This window comes from Vombatus ursinus, unplaced genomic scaffold, assembly GCF_900497805.2.
Source record: "Vombatus ursinus unplaced genomic scaffold, bare-nosed wombat genome assembly UNPS02014861.1, whole genome shotgun sequence".
Lineage (NCBI taxonomy): Eukaryota > Metazoa > Chordata > Mammalia > Diprotodontia > Vombatidae > Vombatus > Vombatus ursinus.
In genome coordinates, this window is record NW_020954639.1 from 1081729 (window position 1) to 1102238 (window position 20510).

Below are 20510 nucleotides of genomic sequence, written 5' to 3' on the forward strand. Positions count from 1 at the left end.
CTCCATCTCCCAACTCTGCCCTCCCATGCTGGAAATTTCTGCCGTGGGATTAGATGTAAGAAGAAAGAATAAAAAAACCATCGTAATACTGGAAACTGTTAGGTAAGTCAATTCACTTGCACTCTGACTATAAGTTTGGATATCTTTTGTCCTAAAATCAGCAGAATTTTTTTTTGTATGAAATAATACTGACTTCTGCCTTTATACTGCTTTATTGTAAAACCCTCCTCAGACCTCAGAACAGGATTTTGTGTTCTGGATATTGGTGCTTCAGGTGGATATACTTTAAATAATCTTCTGCCAATGAATGACTTCAGACCCACTAGATTTTTATTTTCTCTTATACCCCTATTTCCAGCCTTTAAGTGAATGGCTTTTTAATGGTCATTAACAATGAGTAGCTACAGTGTATTAGGCTACAGCAGGTGAGTCTTGTTTAGGTGTTTCGGAGGATAAAGAGCCACTTGGGGGCATTCCACTGGGTCATGGTTGGCTGTGCAAGGTCGGGGGTGGGAGGAGGAACTATGAGGATCAAAGAGAGCTTTCTGGGTTAATCAGAATGTTAATGGCATGCTTTTCTGGTAAAGATGGGTTACATCTCCAGACGTTGTTATTTAAGATATGTCTGTGAACGTGTCCCTAAACGTCCTGTGTCCATGTCCAAGGAATTAACACTCAGGGAAAACAAGTACTTTCATACACCAGATCTACTAACTTCTGAACCTTTTCCCCTATTCTGGTTGGTTTACATTTTACAAGATACTATACATTGTGATTTTTTTTTTCTTTTCCTTTCAATTTTAAGCTCTCCATTCTGTTTTGTTGTTTGTTTGGAAAATGAATAACTTATAGCAAAGCCTGGAAACAGAATAGCAAAGGAAATGATTTTAAAGTAGTCAGTAACTCACCCCAGGAATACACTGGAGTATATTTGTCCTTTGTAAATGGGCCCATACTTGGAATAGGGAACATTATGCTTTATGAATTATAACCCTATTTTTATTCTTATGCTTGAGTATTCATCCCAGCATTCCATAACACTGTCATGGCAGCCTTTATTTTAGCTAACTTTGAATCTGGTCTCCTCTCTGTCTAAAAACTTTATTTTTCACAGCTGTGAACTAAGAGGAGACAGCAGTAAGGTCTGCTTTACTTGCTTCCCCCCCTCCCCTCTGGATATTCTTCAAGCCTTCTTTTAGCTCCACAGGGAGAAAGTTCCCCTTCATGACAGCAATTCTCGTTTCCTGAACTCCAAAAGCTGGACCTGGATGAAAGCACAAGTGGAAGGATAGTATTGACAGTGAAAGTGGGGAAAAGAAAACAAACATTTCTGTCTGTAAGTTAGTGATTGTTCATTCAAGTCATGAAGCTTTATTATGTAAAGAACATTAGATTAGAACTTGGGAAACCTGTGTTCTCTCTAAGTGGAGTCCTGGACCTGCTATAATTCAGCTGTGAGACTTTGGACAAGTAGTTTAATCCTTCTGGCAGTCCAATTTCTTCATCTGTAAACTGTGGAGGGGGAGAGTGGTTAGAGCAATGTTTGTGAACTCAGGTAATATAATAGCAAAGGAAATGATTTTGCTTTCTTCACATAAAATGCTAAAACTAAACACCATATTCTTCTCTAGGGAGACCCTAGAGAGTATGCTGTCCAGTTCTAGATATTTAGGAAGGAAATTGACAAGTGGGAGGAGGAACAATTCTAAAGGAGGGCAACCAGGATGCTGGGGGTTAGGGGCCTGGAATCCATATCATATATTAATAATTGACATTTGCTGTGTGCTTTAAAATTGTTAAAGCAGATACTTCACAAAAGCCTTATATAGTAAGTGGAAAAAATATTATCTCCATCTTATATTTGAAAAGAGTGTGAATCGGACAAATTCAATGTTGTGTCCATGGATGTCAGCTCTATTGCCCAAACTGAACTTTGACTGTCAAGAACTCTTGGCAATATACAACACTATCCCTCCTAGGGATGAGGGGTTGGAGAAGAGAAACTTTTATTTTGGGGTCAGATAGTCTTTGTTTTCAAATATTTGCAGGGTTGTCAGGTAGAAGAAAAATTCAACTTGATCTACTGGGGTCCAGAGGAAAGAAATAGGAATAGTGGTGGTTACATATAGGAAGATGTTACAGATCAATAGGGAGAGGGGTTGACCTCGTAGTTTCACTGATTATAAGGATCTCCAGGAAAAGGAAGAAAAAATCTTCTATTAATCCATGTTGGCATCTTTTCTGCAACTTTTTTTTTTTTCTGGAGGTACCTAGGACACAGTGTTTAAGTGCCTTTCCCAGGATTACACAGCCAGACTATGTTAGAAGTATACTTTGAACTCAGATCTTCCTTACTATAAGGTCAACTTTTTATTGACTATTTCCAGGTGTATCTCAATGTGAGGGAAAACTGTTTTCAAAAAAATGGAATAAACTACCTTGGAAGGTAATGATTTCTTTTTTATTAGAGCTCTTTAAGTAGACTCATCTAAGTTGTAATAAATGCATTTGAATTAGGTGACTTCTAAGATTCCTTTAATCACTATGATTTTATGAGCTTATTAGCAGCCTTGCTTTTATATACATACATCCATACATAGATATACATGCATAAATAGATATACATGCATATATACACATACACACATACAAATATTTATAATGTATTATAGTATAATATATATTAAAATAAGTAAACATATGAATATAAAAATAAATAATATAATGATACACAATATAAGTATTTCTAAATACGTGCCAATGAGGTCATTCCACTAATGCAGGTCAGCAATAGTTTAGCAAGTTATAGTCTGAAAATCAAAGGCTACAAGGTTTTATAGGGTTTTATCGAAATGTCATGGGTCTGGGGAGGACCCAAGAAATCTTATCTTCCTATTCCTCTTTTTGACTTCAAAAGCCATGAAGGGTTAAGTGACTTGTCCAAAGTTATATAGCTAGTAATAGTCTAGCCAGGACTTGAACCTGTGTCTCCTGACTCCTGGTCCAAATCTCTAGTATTAAAGAGAAATTAACATTCAATAGTAGTTCTCCCAGTGCAATGAGAAGAATTGGAAAGGGGAGAGAGGCTGAAAGACTGAAGCATGATCTTAGGGCAGCAGTGTAGGGGTGAGGATTGGGAGGGGTATTGGCTTTATTGATTTATTGGTTTACTCGTGTCCTTGATCCTAGATGTTCTGAGAGGATTCCACAGAGACTGTCACCACACCTCCAGTTACATAATAACTTGCATTTAAATTCATTTAATAAAATGGAAAGAGTTTTTGTCACTATAAACTTACTAGGTTTGTTGAGGGGAAGAGGGGGGACCTTTTGAAATTCCTTGAGATTTTTTTTATTATTTCAAAAAGGCATTTAGAGGGGAGCCAATTTCCTCATTTTCTTTTCTTTTTCTTCTTTTTTAAACTGAGAAAACAAAAAAGCTTCTATCCCCATTTGTTTCTCTGTCCTGCAGTCACTTTGCATAATACATCCACTTTGAGCCACTATCTTTAACCAGAGTCAGTTGTTTAAATAATCAGGAATCCCTGCAGAGAGTGAGTTGTGAGGAAGATCTCATTTTTATCCTTTATTTTAAACAACAATTTAACATATTCTTTACTGCTTAATCCTTCTTTCATCTGTTACTTAATATAATAATTCACTAAATCCCATACACTAGAGACCATTTGACTGTCAGGTTACATTGAATATGTTTAATGAAAATTTAATATTCTTACAATTTCTTTTCTCTCAGTGGCACTGAATTACTTATGAATAACCTCATATCTGCTTAAATAGGACATGGTTTTCTAATGGACTCTAGCAAAGGAAATGGTCACAGTACAACCCAGGATACAATACCTGGGGAAAAAGAAATCCAGTTCATTGTTATTGAAATCTAGCTTTACAAATCATGTAGACTGCTGTCCACACAGTTTGAGCTCTGCTCCAGGAATTTTAGATTGAGTGTCCACAGATGCCTACACATAGCTGTTTCCCATGTGAGTATGCCTTCAGCTAGAGCTGAAACCTATTAAGAGGAGCAAAGAAGCTAGTGTTAATATCACATGTTGGGGCTTAAAAGGACCCAGGTGGACTCAACTTATTGAATGTCATAAATTGTGCATGAATCCTTTGCTCAAACCAGGACCTTGTTGGGAACAGAGTTGCTATCAACATCTTGCCTACCTTTTGGCCCTTGTTGATGCCCTATTCTTTCTTTCTCTAGGCACACCTCCAGTGTTGCATGCTTCTTTTGGGGGACATTTGTCCTCTAGGCAATCTTTCTTTAGGTTCTGCTTATTCACCAGTCACCAAGTTTTTAGTGTCTATTATGGACCAGTCATCACACTAGGTGACAGAGATGCAAGAACCAAGAATGAAACATATCCTGCTCACAGGGAGATTGCATTAAAGAGAGAGATAATTGTACCCACACACACATGAATGCAATGTACATATGTGCATAAATATATAATGTGTATGTGGATATGCATACATATGTGTGCATATTCATATATATATATATCTCCATAAATACACATATATAACATATGTAAAAGTTAAATTCATGTGTATATAAGAGATTTTGGGAGAGGGGACTAGTCGCTGGAGGAACAAGGAAAGGCTTCAGCCAATTGATCAATTAATCAACCTATGTTAAGTGCCTGCTATGTACCAGTCACTATGTTAAGGTCTGGGGACCCTACTACTATGACGACAATGACAATCCCTACTCTCAAGATTATGATCTAATGGGGGAAGAGAAAACACAATAAGCTGATAGGAGGGTAGAGGAAAAGGATCAGTAAGGTAGAAAAGTCCCAAGGTAGTACAGTCAGGGTGAGAAGTGAGATATCCAAGTTGAGTTCTCTTCTTAAATGGAGGTTTGGCACTCATGACCTCATTCTCTAATCAGAGAGGCAGAAAGTAGTGATGAGGTGGTGTGCCAAGGCTAAGGGAATCTTTCAAAGTGAATGAAGTTATCCCAATAATGATTTTCCTGGAGCATAGTGGAGAAGACAGATAAATCCTAAGGTAACATCTTCATACAGAAGATAGCATTTGAGCTGTGTCTTTAAGAAAGATAGGAAGTTTGTGAATTGCAGGAAAGAAATGGGTGCATTTCAGGCATAGGGAATGGTCGGTTCAAAAATACAAAGATGGGAGATGAGGATTCCTAAGTAAGAAACAGAAAGAAGGGCAATTCACAACATGCAGGAGAAAGGAGGAATATCCAATGAGGCTGAAAAGGGGAACTGGAGACCGGATGAACAGGTCTTTAAAATCTAAATGAGGAAGTTAAATTTGTTCTAGAAACAATAGGGAACTGGCTAAGTAGAAGAGTTACCAGAATTTTGACTTTGTAATGATCAATCAAACACTTGCTGGCTTTTGATAGTCTTGCCTTACCAGTTCACCACCCATAAGACCTCCATCTGTCCTACAGAGGATTCTCAGCCTCTGCCCCCACCCCAAATAAGGTTAACGAAAATAATGTACTAAACCAGCTTTAGCTGTTTTTCCACTCTACACACTCATCTCCAAACAGAACAGATGCTTTAATCATTATTTCTCACATCAACATTTGCATTCTATAATGTCAATATGTTGATGAGAATGCATTTATAAGTAAATACATAGAAGAGTATACCTAAACAGAAGTAGATAAGATTTTCCAATACAAAGACAAAAGTAGATTGGATAATGTTAAATTTATTAATATTGATGTTGTTTTCCTTTTCAAAAATAAGCATAGCTAGGTACTTAATACAGCTGTATAAGCATTTTATGATAGTCATATCGGTGTCCTAGAATAATATGACATATATGTTTCTTCTTTCATCAAGCTCCTAACTGTTCCCTTAGTTCATATAAGTATATATACATATGCACATATATAGATATATATCACTATATGTATATGTTCACATATATACATAAATTTATAGAAATAGATATGTTATATATGCATACATATACATGTATACATACATATACACATACATATGTATACATATACATACACACATAAACACACACATATACGAAAGTGAGCGCATAAAAGTTACCTAGTTTAATCCCTTCTTTTTATACGTAAGAAGATTGAGTCAAGAGAGGCTAAGTGCATGGCCTAAGATCCTACAGGTAGCAAAAAGTAGATGTAGAACTTGAACCAAGATCCTTTTTGCTCCAAAAACCATCATTCTATTCTCCCCTACTACTTAAGCCCTAGCTGAATTACTGCAAACTTCAAAATATCAATAACTTCTAATCTTTTCATTTTGATCACAAAATAAAAGCATATAAGGGCAATCCCTCTGATGGTTCTCAGGATTCCATCTCTTCCATTTTCTCCAAAACTGTGCTGCAGAAATCACCCCCACCCCTAAGCCAGTTATTTTCTGAAATATGATGAGATCTCTTATTCCTAAAGACTCCTTCACTTGATGCTTCTTCCTGTGTTTGGGAGAGCTAGGTGGTAAAATGAGTGGAGATCAGAAAACTGTGACTGGTCTTTGTTTGTAAGTAAAGCTCACACAGAATGCTTGAGGCTGCAATAGAAATTTGTGGTTGTTATCCTTGTAAAGTAGATCTCAATCTAGTAGTAGACCAATGCAGCAGGAACAGAGAGAGAAATACGAATTTTTTAAACTTCTCCCCCAAATAGTGGAAAGACTACTGTTAGCTTTGTGTCCCCGTATAGGATTAGGAACTATAAATTGCAGAAGTTTACTTTTATGTGTATTAAAATGTATCTCAATATATTTATCCAATTGTTCTATATTGCAGGGTTGATGTTTTTATTATTATTTCATTATGTGGAATTCTCCTAGCTTCACCTCAACTGAAAATTTAATAAGTAAATGATATATTCTTCTATATAAGTCACTGATAGTTACACTAAAAATCAGAATCTAGAACAGATCCCTGTGGCAATCCTGTAGAGATCTCTCTCTATGGTAACTAACTGACCTTGTTATGAATACTTTTTGAACCAGGTCTTTCTACCATATTTTTAAAACTTTCTTTATTTTTCTTGTTTTTTTTGTCTATGTTTTCTTTAACAACATAACTAATATGAAAATGCATTTTCTATGACTGCACTTGTATAACCTATATCAAATTGCTTGCTTTCTCAATGAAGATGGAAGGAAGGGGAGGGAGGGAGAAAATTCGAAACTCAAAATGTTAAAAAAATGAATTTTAAAAATTGTTTTTACATGAAATTGGTTAAAAATTATATACATGTACATATATAGTTTAAAACTGCATGTTTATATCCTTTGACCATTTATCATTCAGAAAATGGCTCTTATTTTTATATATTTGACTCATTCTATACTCAGTTTATTTTTGAGGAATGAGGCCTTTATCTGAGAAACTTGCTGTAAAATTTTTTTGATATTGCTTCATTGTCTGTGGTACCTTTTAGCAAAATGTAGCTTTCCTGATTTTCCCTTAGGTCTATTTATTTTTCTTTCTCTTTGCCTGAGATTGTGAATGCTACCCATGCCCTTTTTTAGTTTAGCTGAAGCATGTTAGATTCTGCTCCAGCCTTTTATTTTAATTCTGTGTGTCTTTCTGTTTCAAGTGTACCTGTTGTAAACATCATATCATTGGACTCAGATTTCTAATCCGTTCTGCTATCCACCTCCATTTGATGGGTGATCTCATCCCATTTACATTCATGGTTCTGATTACCAACTATTTTTTTTCCTCTCCATCCTATTTTCTTCTGTTTCTTCCTTCCTCCTCCTCTCCTCTCTCTTTTAATAAAAAATCAATTTTTCTAAGAACTGCCTCCCTTAATCTGTCCTCCCTTTTATCATACCCCCATGCCCTTTCTCTTAACCATTCCTGTCTTATTTCTCTATTGGGTTAGTTACATTTATGTACACAACTCTGTGTGCATGTACATACATATGTATATTTGCATACACACACACAGAGGTATATATTCTTCCCTCTTTGAACCAGTTCAAATGAGAGTGAGGTTCAAGCATTGCCCACCATTCCCCACCCTCCACCTCCATTTCCCTCTCCACTGCAAAAGCTTTTCCTTGCATGTCTCCTCATTATGTGAAAAAATTTCCCCATTCTACCTCTCCCTTTCCCTTTCTCAGGGCATCCCTCTTTCTCACTCATCATTTTTTTTAATATCATCCCAACATAATTGACTCATTCTTGTGCCCCAGTCTGTGTGGAATACTTCTAACTGCCCTAATAATGATAAAGTTCTTAGAAGTTACATATATCATCTTCCTGTATAGAAATACAAACAGTTGGGGCAGCTAGGTGGCACAGTGGGTAGAGCACTAGCCCTGGAGTTCAAATCTGGACTCAGACATGTAACACTCACTAACTCTATGACTCTGGGCAAGTCACTTAACCCCAATTGCCTCACAAAACAAACAAACAAAAAAAGAAATATGAACAGTTTAACTTTACTGAAACCATTATGATTGTACTTTCATATTTACCTTTTTGGGCTTCTCTTGAGTTTTGTTTTTGAATGTCAGTTTTCTATTAAGCTCTGTTTTTGTCATCAGGAGTGCTTGAAAGTTCTTTATTTCATTAGATGTCTGCTTTTTCCCCCTGCAGGATTATACTCTGTTTTTCTGGGCAGGTTGTTCTTGGTTATAATACTAGCTTCTTTACCTTCTGGCATATCGTATTCCCTCTGCTCCCTTTATGGAAGCCACCAAATCTTCTGTGATCCTGACTGTGCTTCCATGATATTTGAATTGTTTCTTTATGGTTTCTTGAAGTATTTTCTCTTTGAGCTGGGAGGTCTGGAATTTGGCTATAATATTCTGGAAGTTTTCATTTTGGGATCAGTGGTTTCTTTCAATTTTGATTTTACCTCCGGATCTAAGATACTGGAGCAGTTTTCCTTGATAATTTCTTGAAATATGATGTCTTTCTTTGATCATGACTTTCCGGTACTCCAATAATTCTTAAATTCTCTCTCCTTAATCTATTTTCCAGGTCAGTTGTTTTTCTGACAAAATATTTCACATTTTCTTCATTTTTTGGTAGTTCTTTTGACTTTGTTTATTACTTCTTGATGTCTCATGGAGTCATTAGTTTCCTCTTACCAATTCTAGCTCTTAAGGAATTTTCCTTAGTGAGATTTTCTGCCTCTTTTTCTATTTAGTCAATTCTATTCTTTAAGGAGTTCTTTTCTTCAGTGAATTTTGGGCCACTTTTACATTAGGCTAATTCTGTTTTTTCTTTTTTCTTTTTCTTTCTTTTTTTTTTTTAGTGAGGCAGTTGGGGTTAAGTGACTTGCCCAAGGTCACACAGCTAGTACATGTCAAGTGTTTGGTCTGAGTAATTCTGTTTTTTAAGATGTTATTTTCTTCAGTATTTTTTTTTGGTGTGCCTCTTTTACCAAGCTGATAATTCTCTTTTCATAATTTTTCTTGCATCACTTTGATATATTTTCCCAATTTTTTTCTCTACCACTTTTATCTCTTTCTTTAATGCTTCCAGGAATTCTTGTTGGGCTTTGGTCTAATTAGCATTGTTCTTTGAGCTATTTCTTTATAGCTATTTTTACGTTGTTATTTCTTCTTCTGAGTTTATAATTTGGTCTTCCTTGATACCATAGTAGCTTTATATGGTCAATTTATTTGTTGTGGTTTGCTCATTTTTTCCAGGTTATTTATTGACTTTGAACTTTAAGTTAAAGTTGGCCTCTGATAACCTAGGGGTGGAGAGGCACAGTCCCAGGTTTTGTGCTTTTTTGTGCTTTTTTTTTTTTTTCCAAAACTAGTTCTAGGGGTCTGCAAGTTTTTGGTGCTTCCAATGTGGTGTGATGCAGGAAAAGGTGTGGTTGCTGCTCTCCTGGTCTGAACTCTTGCTTTTACCTTGGAAGAGTCCTTATTGCCTTGCATCTATAAGCACTAGTACTGCCCTTTGCATAGAAACTGTTAGCAGAACCCTTGCTTCTTTCTGGCTGACCCCCAGTGCTCCTCTCTGCCCTGGAACTGCCACTCAGAACTGGTTATAGGCAATGCAGTTGACAATCATCAATAATTTTACCCAGTTCCAGTTAAGGTCCTCTGCAATCTTTTTTCTGATCAGTTTTCTGACCCCCTTACTATCTTTGGACTGAGAGCTCCCAAAGTTTCTGCTGCTGAGGTCAATGTTGCTTGCTTTGTGTGTGTGTGTGTGTGTGTGTGTGTGTGTGTGTTCCAGTCAGGCCTCCAGATTGGTGTCACAAACTTTTCCTGCCAGCCTGCTAAGTTTTCTTAGAGTAGAAAAATGTCTCAACATGACCTTTTGTTGGCTCTGCTACTCCAAATTTTCAGTTGAGGTGTTATTTTTATTTGAGGTGGGAATGTTATGAAAGTTCCTCTGAGTTGCCTCTAATCTGCCATCTTGGCTCCTATTCTCAATAAAGCCATGCTCACTTTTCAGGACCACTGCTCACTTTTCCAAGTGTTGACACACCATCTCTGATAATATGTTCAATAATTTTTTCAAGAAAAGAGATCAAATTTGCTGGCTGATAGTTTATAGAGTCTACCCTCCACCCATTTGGGAAAACTGGTGCAGCATTTATCTTTCTTCTCTCCTGTAGTAGCTCTCATATTCTACACATTCCTTCAAGCATCAATAATGATATAGGCAGACATATTTTAGGAGCATAGAATGTAATTTGTACAGGTCCTTTCCACTTGAACTCCTCAGGGGCAGCTATGATAAGGAGTCTTATGATCTCCTTATATCATTACCTTAAACTCTACATTAATTATTTAGTACTATCTTTCCAAGTAAAAAGTTCATTCTTTTTGGAAGAGAGAATTGAAGTAAAATAAAATAAAATTTCAACAGGAATTTATTAGGCACTTAATATATGGTGGGGACTCAGCTAAGCCCTGGGGATACAAATAAAGGGAAAACAGTCCTTGCCCTCAAAGAATTCATCATCTATTAGGAGGGTGGTAAGACAACATGAAAGTAATGATGTAAAAACAAGATACAAGTTAAATTGAAAATAATCTCAAAGGGATGACACTGTCATTAAAGTTAGCACACTTCAACTGTCTCATTGTAGCTGGTTTTTGTAATTACAGCTAAGTGTCATTTTGGGGAGCTTTCATCTTATCCTTTACCTGATACTTTCCTCACTCTTCCTAAACAATAGTATCTGCACTCCCAATATTTTCTTTGGGTTCATGTTAGTCTTTACATTCACAATTAAAATCCTTTGCTTTCATCTTCTGTAGATTTCTTTTAAAAAATGAGTTGCTCTTTGAGTTTGCTGTGAAGTCATATTAGGCAGATCTCCCTTCTTTCCTCCTAACTAGAATCATTTCTCTTTGTCTCTTGATGTTTCATTTTTTAAAACTTTTCATTCATCTTGGGCTACCTTCTAAAGAACTGTGAGCTATAGGAGTCTATCTATTTTTGTGAACCTTTTGAAATCAGCTTTTCCCCAGATATAATAGACCAATTTGCACTTTGTATATTCTCTACTACCAGAAACATAAAAATAATATACTTTCTGGAGATCAATGCAAGACTTCTTTGCCTTCTATATTGGAAGCCTGACATTCAGTCCTTGTAGAGGAGGATGGGTAGGAGGATGGAAGCTCTAGGAAGGTAGATCTCATGGCTATTTTCTTTGTAAAAACTTCCCATTTTCCAAGTCCATTTTTTTATGTTTGAGGCACAGTTGCTAGGAGCTCCAGAGCAAAACTTTATTTTTAGTGTAGGATTTCTGTCTTTGCTTGAGATAGCATGAGCAATCTGCTTTGTTAAAGATGATGCCTTTACCCGAAGGACTGTCTGGAATAGTTAGAATTTTGGGCACTGTGTCAAGTCATCAAAAGAAAGAGTTAGGCAACTTTTAAATCATAAGGGACAGGAGCTATACACTGGATCTATATGTGAACATACATTCTTTCTACTAAAATTCTGCATTGTAGGATCATTCCGTAATAGCTGAGATACTTTAGCACTTGAATGCTTTGCAATTTCTCTAATCTGCTCTCCCCCCTTGCCTGCCCCACCTTCATCTTGTCTTGCTTGGAAAAAAAACACATTGACACCTAGCCATACATTGCAGCTCCACAATCTTTCATCCTCCTGACCTGGATTCTTTGTCAGTTTCAGATTGATTTTGTCCAAAGAGAAGACCCTTCCAACAAAACTGTGTTCCCAACTCTGGGACATCTAGGATTTCTTTACTAGCCACCAGATTAACTCTGGGCAAAATATTACTGATGAATTGATGTTGGCTATGAAAATATATAGGAATTTAACCTTACATATCTGTCCCTAAATCTTGTTATGTTTTAAATGAATAGTGTCACAAAAACAAAACAAAGCAAAACTATAGTAATAATAAGAAATATTACCAATGATGAGCTAACCATCTTTGTTGGATACATGCAGGAGGGAGGCCTTCTAGTCATAGGCTATAGTTTTAGTGTGATTTATATACTTTATCTGATTTAATCCTCACCCAATCCTTTTGATGTAGATAGAGCAAGTATTTTTACTGGGAGAGAAATTGCGTTGTCTAAGGTCGAACAACTAAGTCACAAAGCCAGTACTCAAACTCAGGTCTTTATCCCCATGCCCCTAGTTCTCTCATATGATAATGTCTTTTTGAGTGGAATTAATCAAAGAATAAGTGTTAAGCACCCATTATGTACTAGACACTGTTCTAGTGCTAGGATGAGAAACAGTGAGCTGTGACAGCCACCAATAGGAGTCTTATTACTTAGAACATTCAGCATGCCCTTTAACTGGTCATTGATTTGATTGGATTGGATTCAATTCAATTTAATTAAATATCTGCTCCATGTAAAGCAAAGGAATTACCTCAGCTCCCCAGAGCTAATGAGGCATGCAAAAATCTGCCTCCAAACCAAGTTTAAATGTAATTGGGAAATGTTTAACAAAACAAACAAAATGCAACATAGATAATGCTAATTTGTAGTTTTCTAATTCAGTATACAGCCAGCAGGATCCATTTCCATTGGAATTTGATACATCTGATACAAAGCATCTTGATAGGAGTTTGAGATACAAGATAAACAAGGCATAGTCTCTGCCCTCAAATAATTTACAACCTAGCAAAGAGGAGGAAATGGTTTCACTGCATATAATGTAGGTGATAAAATGGCCAGTGCATAGGAGGTGCCAGCAGAGTTGTAGGAGATATTTCAGAGGAAGGGCCATCATATAACTGGGGAAATCTGGGAAGGCTTAATGGAGGAAATAGTACTTGAATGCTATAGGACTGAAACCTTCTTGGGCTCTGTCTACCAATTATCTAATACTACCTGGAAAGCAATAGTTTTTTTCAGTTGAATTAATTCATGATTTTGAAAAAAATTGATATAAAGATTTTAAGGTGTACTTTTAGTTATTATTCTTTTTGATTTATTAACCCCTTGTCAAGAAATGCACTGATGTTTCCAAAATTAGTACCCGTGATCTCATAACAATAGGTGGTTATCACTGTCTCTAAAGAATCCTGGAATTCTTGCTGTGGCATTTCTAAATCAACCAAGTGAAAGCAATAGGTTCGAGCATTGGAAACTACTAGCTAAACCTAGCCAAACAAATACATCTTATCCACAATGCCATCACAGATGTTAAAGACAGCTTACATAGTACTTATGTCTTCTGCACTGGGTAGTAATAACTACCAAATGGAGTAGCACATAGCTGATTATTTTCCTCCAGTGAAAGTGTGAAACTGAGGAAAAGAGAGATGAGAGAAGAAAAGAGGCGGGGAAAAGAGCAAGGAACATGATAATGATAAATCAGTTTTGATCTTAGACATACAAGCCCTCTGAAATATAACAAATACTCCTCTAAGGAATCATTATTTATAAATACCATCCAGAGATTCATAACAGGTTAGAAGTGAAGTTCTTACTAAGGTTCTAACAGTTCTCTTGGGGGTCCCAATATACTACGTTCTTCTCTCTGGGGCTGCTTAGGTAAACCTACATTTGACTAAACAAAACACTTAATTAGGTAAAATTATAGCCTAGACATTCTCACTACAGCTTTAAATCCTTCCCTCTTATTTTTTTTAATATTGGTAGCATCCCAAATGACATTACCACACAGGAGCTATCAGGTAAAAAGAGAGGCAAGAAATAATATGCTATTCATTTTGGATGAAATGATCTAGTGGGGCTAACTCTTGGAAGGTCTGTGACTCTTGTCTTCAAGATGTGTATGAGTTGTCCAAAAAGATGCTGTTTCCTACTTTGCAACATTATCCAGATTTCAGTACTGTTGAACAACTTGAACATAATGGCCCTTCCTCGGAATAGACTGTTTAGTCATGAACTAGATATTTATGGGCATGCTGCTCATCTCGCTAGGGACTGGTATAAACACATGCTTGTGGATACATATGAGTTACCGAGTCTAAAATGGGATACTTGGTGTCATTTTTTTTTCAGCTGAAACTGGCACGCACACACACATATACACTCACACCCCAAGAAGTCTTCGTGAAGTTTTTAATTCCTTAAATTGTTTAAGTTATTAAAGGGTGGGTGTCCCAAAGTTTTGGAGCTGTTTTAAACTATCAAAGCTAGGTGGCACAGTGGATAGAGCACTAGGCCTGGAGTTGGGAAGGTCTGAGTTCAAATCCTACCTCACCCACTTATTAGTGGTGTGACTCTTGACAAGTCACTTTACCTGATGGAGGAGGGTACTATTTGTTCGTATAGGATAGGAGAAAGGGCACCAGGCTCCATCTTGACAAGTCAAATAGGCCACACTAATGAGGTGGGAATTATTTTTTTATGATCTATCCTGCAGGATGCTTCAGAGTAAGTGGGTCAAAGGTTATTACAATAAGCCAAATACAAATGCTCCACTCTTTAGCATCAACCCTAACATTTTCAAATCCAGCCTTTTGTGTGAGGTGTAATTTATGAACCAACCCTCTTTATGTCTATTGGTAAACCATATTCCAGTTTAGCACATATTGAAAGGTTCATAAGTCTAAGTTTGTGTTACATGTTAGAGATCAAAATCTAGAATCCAGGATTTTCATTCAAATCAACAAACAGATAGTATTGAGTGTTCTCCCTGTGTCAATCACCAAGAGTGAATTGTCTTCTCAAAGAGATTACATTCTACTCATGGTAAGGGAGGAAGACAGTGGGTATGGGTACACACATGTTTTAAATGCAAAGTAATTTGACCTGGGGATGGGTGAGCAGTAATATGACCAAATCGATAAAGGCCTCATGTAACAAGGTAGTACTTTGATAAATTAACAAGGATTTATTAACCACTTGTGTGTCAACTACCTAAGTAAATATAGAGAATGAAGTATTTTGCCAGGAACTTAACATTCTCATAGGAAAGACAACAAGTACATACAAAACACATAGATATAAAGTTAATAAATACAAACACATACAAAGTTGTTGAACACAAAGAAAAAAAAATAATGCAGTATGTCTAGCACTAACCATCTCCCGCCCTTGCCCCCAGGAAACATGGTATCCTGATAACTAAACAAGGATAATATAGACAGTCAGGTGACACAGTGGTTAGAGAACTAGGCCTGGAGTCCAGAAAATTCATTGTGAGTTCAAATCTGGCCTCAGACACACTAGATGTGTAATCCTGAGCAAGTCACTTAATCTTGTTTATCTCAGTCTCCTCATCTATAAAATGACTTGGAGAAGCAAATGGCAAACCACTGGAGTATCTTTGCCAAGAAAACCCCAATGGAGTTACAAAGAGTTAGACATGACTGAAATGACTGAACAACAAATAGACAGATGCTTATACGTACTTTCCTTAAATTCCATACATTCACCTAGATCACTTTGATCAGAAATTCTTAACTTAGGGTCCATGAATGTATTTCTAGGGGTCCATGAACTTGGGTGGGGAAATTATTTCTTTATTTTCACTAATCTTTGGTTTCCTTTTTTTTTTTTTGTCAAAGGGAAAATGAAAGATTTATTTACAAACGAAGTCTCTCTTCGAGAGCACCATCCCTTTTTGACTTTTTTTTTAATCTAACAAATGAAACACTCCCCACCTTCTGACTTTCTCTCCTTTTGTGTGCAGGGCCTCAGGGTCTTCCATGATCTTCAAATTGGCACAATCCTAAATCTTTCCAAATCTCATGATTTTTTTTTTCTGGTAATTCTGTGAGTGAGAGCAGAAATGAGCACTTGGCTGTTATCAACAGGTGCTTTGGAGTTCCTGCTTCTCAGTCTAAAAAAAAGTGAGACTGTGATTATTACTGCATAGAAAGACTGGCCAATCACACTGTCCTCCTTTACTTGGAGACAGTGGAAAAATGCAGCCACTAATTCATTTCACTGCCAAAACATTCCCAATCCCATGCAATGTCCCTGAGGGTCGGGGTTCCTCTTTGGATAGAGTTCTTCAGTAAACTGAAAACTAGGGGAAATCTCATCCAGCTCTCTTGGGCACACCAAAATAGTTTTAGGCCAGCTTATCAGGAAACTGCTCAGCTCTTCTTGTGCACCATGAAGGGCACACCATATGCCACTCTGAGGAAAGACTAAATGAAGGAATGTGTGCATTTCTGCCATTCCAAGAGAAAGTGGAGGGAGTCGGAGTGAAAAAGGTGGATTCCAGTTTGAACCAGGCTAAAAATCAGTAAATAAAAGTGGCTACTGATTTTGGCATCAAGGGCATGAAGTTGTCAGAACCCAAATGGCTTCAGGTGGTACCTCCAATTTGAGACAAAAGTGAAAGGGAAACCAGGGTCCAGTAACAGAGTAGGAGACTCCTTGCAAATGGTTCATGGTATCAAGTAAACAGTGGATAACCCAGAGTTTTCACTAAGAGACTGCTCTGAAATGTTAACTTCTTAGCTTGTAAAGAGTCAAATTTCCATGGCATTTACATGGCATATTTCTGGGTCCATTCTCTGGCCATTCTGTTGTACTTCTCTCTGTCTGCTTTGCAGGTGTGGGCTATCTCAGAAACCAGAGGGTCATCAGGGTTGGGGTCGCAGAGCAGGAAACTGATGGATAACAGAACTTTGGTGATTTGAAAAGGTAATCTATAGGGAAGGGAATAGTCAGGAGGAAAACACTAGCTTGGTAAGGGCTATCATTCAGGCCCATGATGGTGGCCTGCCAGTGGAATAAATTATCACCCACAGGTCCTTCTGAGCACTGGGTGGGAGGGTCCCTCTGCAAGTCAGTTAATTCCTTCTGGATATGCTTCAATGCCATCCTACCACCCTGCTGCTGGACCATGACTTAGGCCTGGAGCCAGGGGGTGGCCATGGGAGGTCTTGTTTTCCTTTTTAGTCCTATATATTTTAATTATTCTGAGAAGGGGTCACTGGCTTCACAAGACTGCCAAAGGGGTCCATGATTCAAAAATAGGTTAAGAAAGCTTGCTGTAGATATTATTTTGGTTTACCAGGTGGATTTCTATACTAGAGCGATATGTTTCTCTTAAAATATTGAATTTGATATCTTGGTACAAATTCCTGCAGTGTATTATTTTTTAGTTCTTCAAGAGATGATTTTACTGAGGCCTATTCTCCCATCATTAATCTTTCAGATTTGTGGAACTCAGAGACTTATCCCTTGAATTTAGTAATAGCGACTTTTAAGGTATTGATTGATCATCTGATAACACTCATAGAATCTTTGAGTTAGAAAGTCACTAGACTAAATCTCTCATGTTTAGAAGTAATCTGATCCAATCTCCCACCTGATGGTAGCTCCTCCCTCTACAATAACTCTCATAGGTAGTTTCCCTTGAATTTTATCAGTGTTAGGGTGCTGTCTCTAGTTCACAAATACATTTTTTAAACAGATTTGGTTGCTCAAAAGTCTTCCTTCTATTGATATCAAAACATGCATCCTTATAACTTCCACTTTAGTTGTTCCCTCTGGTCATACATACACGTCTAATCCATCTTCCACATGATAGACATTAATTTATTGAAAGATAGCTATAATATATCTCCCGAAGTCTTCCTTTTTTCACATGAAACATCACCAGTTCTTTCAATCTTTCATCACACAATAGAACTTGCCAATCCTGTAAATAATTTTTGTACATATGGGTCTTTTCTCTCTTTCTTTGATTTCTTTGGGGTAAAGACCTAGTACTATTATTGGTGGGACAAAAGGTATGTACAGTACAGTTCAATAACTTTTTTGAGCATAGTTCCAAATTCCTTTTCAGAATGGCTAGACTAGTTCACAGCTCCATTAACCATGCATTAAAATATATGTTTTCCACATAGCCCTTCTAAAATTTGTCATTTTCTTTCTTTCTTTCTTTCTTTTTTCCTTTTTTGCTAGCTTTGCCAATCCAAGAGGTGTGAGGCAGTACCTCAGTGTTGTTTTAACCTACATTTTTTAATTATTAGAGAGAATATTTTTCATGTGACTATTGAGAGTTTAGATTTCTTCCTCTAAAAACTGCCCATTCATAGCCTTTGACCATTGATTAATCAAGGAATTAATTAAGCTACAGTTTCAAAAATATTTTTCACTGCCTTCCCTTATGCTCACCTTTGTTCTAAGGTCATTGAGTACTAAAATATATTTTAATTTGGAAGGTGAAATGGAGCTGTTCAGAGAATTCTTATGCTTTCTTGTCATCAGCAATGAATGTAGTTTCACATAGTGAAATGATCTTCAGATTGCAAAAGTTATTCATGAATACTGTAATTTGAGACCACCAATAATTATCTCATGAAGTGAGAAGAAGATTCTTGTTGTCTTTCACCATTCAATTAAACCTAATGCATCAACTTGTTTATTTTCCATTCCAAGGACAGCCTGTTAGTCATTCTTCTATTTAGCTGTTAACTTCCTTTTTGTGTGTGCCTGTTTTCATTTATACTAGAAATGCTAAGATTGATAGTATTCAGTTCCTTCATTATTATGCCAATTATTTGATTATCGAACAAGGTTCTCACACTTTGAGTTCCAATAGTGTAGTTAATGATTATGGGTTGATTAAAAGCTATAAGATTTTTAATGCCCTCAAGTCCCAATTTCTGCTGCTTTTGCTGTAAAAGTAAAAGGAGATGGTATATACTGAGGATCATCTTTTATTTTTAAATTGTTCATGGGTCACCATGGATTGTAGAGTACTTTGAGGGTATCCTATGCATGATGATCCTCTCCATACTTAGCTTGGTGTCTGAGCTCCAGACCATAATTAAAGCCTTTTTTTAATTTGTTAGAACCTATGAAAAATTTCTGACATAGCATTTGAAAAGTCAGTGCCATCTCAACAAAATAATGCAATGTTAAAGTTGGACTTTTGTAGAGGAATTAAAATTCCAAGTTTGACTGTTAGATCACATTTTGTCAATATTTTTCTTTAAACATAACACCCAAAGTTATATGTCCCATTGTAGATGTGGTTGAAAAAATAAAGATTTCATCAAGACAAGAATACAAATTATAGCTGTATATGATGCTTTAAGGTTTTAAAAGGGCTTGTTATACATTATCTCATTCAGTCCTCATGATGATGCTGTGAGTTATGTATACTACTTTTCTTCCCACAATACCATATTGTATCCCTTATGGTAACCTCCTGGCACCACGTTGGCTCACTCACTGGGAAGAGTAAATTTTAAGAATACCTCAAATGACCAAGTTGTGTCACCTGATGTGGTACAATTGTACATACTAGAGATAGTAGGATGATAGCAGTTATGTCAAAATAAAATTGTAACATTTGCTTATAATTATTTATATTTAAAATTAATTTGCACAAACAGGAGAAAGCAGAAAAAATACAGCAATTTTTTTTTAATAAAAATTCTTAAAGTAACTGATGGAAAAATGTCTGGTCCTTCTAGTGATTTAAATATTAATGTCACTAGTATGGTGGTACATGCTTGTAATTAATGTCCCCAAGGAAACTGAGACCTGTGGATTGCTTAAATTGAAGAGTCCTGAGTTGCAGTGGGGCTAAAGCTAATTGCTAATCAAGTATCTGCACTAAGTCTTATGAGAATATGATGGGTCCTCCTCCCTAAGGGGAGGGAGGGACCAGATGCCTTAGGAGGGCCAAACCAGCCCAGGTTGAAAATTGAGGAGGTCAAAACTATTGTACAAGCAGACAATGGTATTGGGCATGTGAACATGTCTATTGTACTTTCGCCCTGGCAGAGAAAGGGAGACCCAGTCTGGAAATACAATAAAACTAATATGTCTAAAATTTTCTTTGTTCTTCCAAAGGCTCTTGATTTTGAAATCGTATATAATGACTTCTAATGATCCGTTTAGAAAGCTGTTGACCCGCATTAGGACAAGGATCAATATTGGGACTCTATTTAGTAACTCATTTCTCTGGGAAATTGTCCAAGGCATACAATGTATTTAGTTTCTATAATTTGGATTCCTTTATCATGGCTGCTTGAGCATAAAGGGAACACTTTGCCTCTTAATGCCCATCTAATGCCAAAACAGCAAGTTAGGTGCCACAGACATCCATGGCATGAATTGAAATTCTTTAATTGGGACCTTATC

At 36.7% G+C, this 20510-nt stretch overlaps 1 pseudogene; it reads right to left on the bottom strand.

Annotated features, from left to right (window-relative positions):
• Positions 1–16890: 16890 nt before the first annotated feature.
• Positions 16891–17252, bottom strand: LOC114027453 (annotated as a pseudogene).
• Between the last annotated feature and the right edge of the window lie 3258 nt (positions 17253–20510).